This window comes from Aplysia californica, unplaced genomic scaffold (assembly GCF_000002075.1).
Source record: "Aplysia californica isolate F4 #8 unplaced genomic scaffold, AplCal3.0 scaffold00566, whole genome shotgun sequence".
Taxonomy (NCBI): Eukaryota; Metazoa; Mollusca; class Gastropoda; order Aplysiida; family Aplysiidae; genus Aplysia; species Aplysia californica.
In genome coordinates, this window is record NW_004797836.1 from 474,810 (window position 1) to 479,809 (window position 5,000).

Genomic DNA, 5,000 nt, shown 5'->3' on the forward strand with positions numbered 1-5,000 from the left:
GAGAGAGAGAGAGAGAGAGAGAGAGAAAGAGAGAGAGACAAAGAAAGAGAGAGAGAGAGACACAAAGAAAGAGAGAGAGAGAGAGAAAGAGAGAGAGAGATAGAAAGAAAGAGAGAGAGACAGACAGAGAGAGACAGACAGACAGAGAGAGAGAGAGAGAGAGACAGAGAGAGAGAGAGAGAGAGAGAGACAGAGAGAGAGAGAGAGACAGAGAGAGACAGAGACAGAGAGAGAGAGAGAGATAGAGAGATCCTAACAGAACTAGTTCTGCCCAAAGTTCCCGACATAGAAGTATGTATAATTTATACATGAAGTTGTTTCAGCATTGCACTTCCGATGAAATAAATCCTTATTTTCACGCGTGAAACAGTAAGCTGTTATCGAAATTTGCATAAACATTACTCCGCGCACTATATTCGCCTTCTAGCCTTCCGTAAGCAACGTATAGACTTGACTCATGACATTCCTAGACCGTGCAGCGTTATGGAAGCCGCTCTTTCCCCTCTGTAAAAAACTTGGCTACAAAGCGCGCTGACCAAAGGCGCCTAAATGAAGTGCCAAACACCAGTCTCCCTGCGTCCCTATAGTTGAGACAAAGATAGTACAAGACAAGATGGGCCACTCAGCCAAAAAAGTGTCCGCAGGAAGTCCGCTCTTTGCTTCAGATGGCGCTGCAGTCTGTTTTGAGCCTCTCTTTCGTTTTTCCAGAAGAATAGGAATAGCACCTCCTTGCGTGCGCAGATCGACTGCTGTTCATCAGCAGTTCGGGTACGTTCAGTGCGGAGTTTTAGGTTTCTTTTATTTTAATGACCTCTCGCCCTTCATTCTAAAGTCAAATTAAACAAAGAAAACCATCACCCTTTCCTCCTGAAGAGGTTTTTTGTCAGCGTAACCATTTTTAAAAAGCGTTCTTCCGAAATTTATCCCAAAACTTGCTAGTTTCACTTTGATTTTTAAAAACTCAAGTAGGGTAACTCTGTTCGCAAAGAGTGCGCTTTTGTGAAGAGGGCGCCACCAAATTTTGAGGACACTTTTTTAATTGGCTCAAAGAGAGAAGTGGCCCATCTTGTCTTGTACTATCTTTGGTTGAGAGTACGCGCAACTTTCTACATTTTGTTACAAATTGAGTCAAATAATGGTGCGCACCATAGTGAACCGGGATGACGTCAGAGTGCGGTGGTGTATTTTAGTACAATGCACACGTCTAGGCTAGCAAACAGAGGTGGGCAAAATCCGGATAATCCAAAAGAATAACCGGATAATTCTCAATGAAACATTTTCCGATTTCAGACTCAACTCTCTTTCCTGACCCGTTTGCCGAAGTGGGTGCACCCATTTGTTGAAATGATGATAACCCGTTTGTCAGAGTGGTTCTAATCCATTTGCTGAAGCGGTTCATATCATATTATTAGCCGAAGAGGTGCACTCAAATATGATCCGGATTTTGCTGAAGCGACTCATTGCCCAGCTCTACTAGCAAACGACTCCCAGCCTTTGGTTTGTTTTGGTTGAAAAGTCTAAAATAAAAGTTTCAAGTCAAAGTGATCTCTATTCTTACAACATGTTATATCAACGCAGTTTCTTCAACTTTCAACTTCTGAACCGTACGTTTTCGGCTTGATTTGCCCATGCTTACGTTATAATTGTTTTGTTTGGGGTTTATTTCTCGGAGGGGGGCATACGGATAGCACAACATGTAGTTTTTGTGGCTAAAAATAAAGTAACCCCCCCCCCCCCCCCCGATTTTTTCTTATCCTTGCTCTGATTCAGACGAGCATGAACATTTAATTTTCACGTGAGACTCTTGAATGGATCATCTCGTCCACTTGACTGGTCCTTTGACCCTTGTTGGCCCGGATCTATTTCGCCAGCTGATATCAGTACGGTATTAAACAAAATCTATTACAGCCGTTATGGTGGTAAACCATGATTTATACCATACTTGGAGTTGTTTTAGCATTGCACTTCTGGTAAAATAAATCCTTATATTTCACACGTGGAATATAAACTAATGATATCTCACACGTGAAATATAAACTGATGATATCTCACACGTGAAATATAAACTAATGATATCTCACACGTGAAATATAAACTGACCAGCTGGGCTCCCTTTCGATGAAAGGAATGATCGGCGCATTAACATCAACTGAAAGTCATTGGCCTACTATATTTACACTCTACTGGAATGGAGCAATAAATCTTGAGAGATGCAAAAAATTCGAAGGTCTAGATCTAGATCGATACTCTCAAAACAAAATGCGCCTCGCGAAATATCACTTCCGCACCGGATTTTCTAAAATTGCAGAGACAGAAGCGTCGGCCTACAAAAGCGATCGGCGAAATAAAGAAATTTAGCTTTTTGCAGCAAAACTGTCCCAAAACTGAAAAAACGAAGGGCGTCATGATCTGGAGAATATTTGTAAGAATCTTACGGCGAAAACCGCATGTCGATCGATGCAGCCATTAAAAAGACTTTTGAATAGCAACATTCGGCCACCACAAATAGATAATAGAAGATGATATCTCACACGTGAATAAAAACTGCATAAATTACTCCGCGCACTACATTAGCCTTTTTACCTACTGTAACTGTAAGCCAAGTATAGACTTGACTCATGACATTCCTAGACCGTGCAGCGTTATGGAAGCCGCTCTTTCCCCTCTGTAAAAACTTGGCTACAAAGCGCGCTGACCAAAGGTGCCTAAATGAAGTGCCAAACACCAGTCTCCCCGAGTCCCTATAGTCGACACAACTCTCTACGTTGACCTTAATTATTTTGTTACAAATTGAGTCAAATAATGGTGCGCACCATAGTGAACCGGGATGACGTCAGAGTACGGTGGTGTATTTTAGTGCAATGCTAGCAAGTCTAGACACTTTATGTTATAGAGCTGTAAAAACATCGTGGCGCAACTTATCCTCAAATATCTCTTTCACGGGAGAATCACGGTCACTCATACTTGGCACAGCAGTTTGTACCAATTTGTCTTAACTTAATCCTATTTTCCCACAACAATTGAGGCTAGATTTAAAAAACATTTCTTCGTTAATTTTTATAAAATACTATTAATCTCCGCGACGCGCAGAATGGAATTGTTCACAGCACTTTCAGCTTCTTGCACACATTTTGTATACGCATATGGCCTACGTCACAGCTCACCAATGACACTTTTTAGTGGCAAAACTTGTTACAAGAAATTAATTTTATGGTGGACATATTTTTTGCACTAAAGGTTAAGGCTCTCAAAATATGCGTTCAATAAGCATAAAAGTCGCGATTAGAAAAAAATGACAGACTTGCTTTTAAAGGCGATATTGCTCGAGCTGTAAACTTTTTGAAAGCTGCAGAAACCACAGACTTGGATTTTTAATTAGTATTTACTAAGGAATTTTCTAGAAGACAGTGTACAGGTGTTTGAAAAAATATTCATCAGTTAAGGACAACAAAATATTCATCAGTTTAAAAGACAAATTGACGTCATTGTGCAAACGTTGGAGAACCTATGTTGAATAGTTCAGGAGATATTTGACGATAAGTTACGCCACCAATTTGTGACCACACTAAATCAAACGACCCCCAGCCTCTGTTTTGTTTTGATCGTAAATGTTCAAATCAAAGTCATCTCTATTCTCACGACAACATGCCATATAGATCTTAACGCAGCTACTTAACTCATCTACTTTGGAATCCTACGTTTTCTGCTTGTTTTGCCTAGACTATATGCTTACGTTATTATTGTTTAGTACGGGATTTATTTCGCGGAGATAAGACACGGATAGCACGACATGGAAATTAGCGTGGCTAAAAATAAAGGAAAAAGTCTTCTTTTTTCTTTCTAATTCTCAGTCTGACTCCGACGGGCATGAACATTTAATGTTCCCGTGAGATTCTTGAACGGATCCTCTAGTACTTGACTGGTCCTTTGAACCTTGTTGGCCCGGATCTATTTCGCCAGCTGATACCAGTACGGTATTTAAAAATGTATTACTCTCGTTATGGCGGTAGATCATGATTTATCCTATGATTTGTGAACGTGTCAGTTGTAATGACTCGTTGAAACTCGTGATTGCAACTTGGCAATTTCGCTCGTAAGATAAATCAAGATCTTACACCACACTCATGTAATAAATTTTTTTTCTTAGTTTTATTAGAGGTTTTACGGCGCTCGCAACTGCAAAAGGTCATATAAGCGCCAGAAGATTAGAGGTGTCACAAGAGAGTAACAAACATAAAAAAGAAGAAGGGGAGAGAAGGACGGTAGACATTTGAAAGGAAAGAAGGAGCAAACCACACCAGAGCATCCGCCAACCGTCCACAGATTTTTTTTTCTGCCCTAACATAGAAATATTTCTGCCCAAAGTTCCTGACAACTTTTGCCCAAAGTTCCTGACACTTTTGCCCAAAGTTCCTGACAACTTTTGCCCAAAGTTCCTGACGCAGAAATATTTTTGCCCAACTTTCCAGACCTAAAAATATTTCTGCCCAAAGTTTCTGACACAGAAATATTTCAGCCTAAATTTCCAGACATTATAAACATTTCTGCCCAAATTTCCAGACAGTACAAATATTTCTGCCCAAAGCATGAACGAAGTGACGAGTACTGACGAGTGTTTTGTTTGTTCTTTTGAGTCTCCATTTTTTAGACCACTGCATAGAGTTACCCCCTTTTAAACTAGAGTCCGTACGAGGTCACGTGACACGGAAACGTTTGAGTTTGTTGGCCGCCATTTTTTACGTGGCTAAAAAGTTTGTTTACATGCGAGTGGGCGTGTCTCTGCTCTTACATGTGAGTGGGCGTGTCTCTGCTCTTACGTGTTTTATTTGATTCTAACGTTGTGTTTTATCCAAAGTGATTCTCTTCAAGGTGCAGGCATGTGAAACCTCTAGTCCCTTTCTGGATTAACGTCTTAGTGGGTCCAATCGTGTACACGTTACATACACAGCCGCTTGGAGCTGTGACTAGAAAGCACAGTTGAATATGAATTAAATAATAAT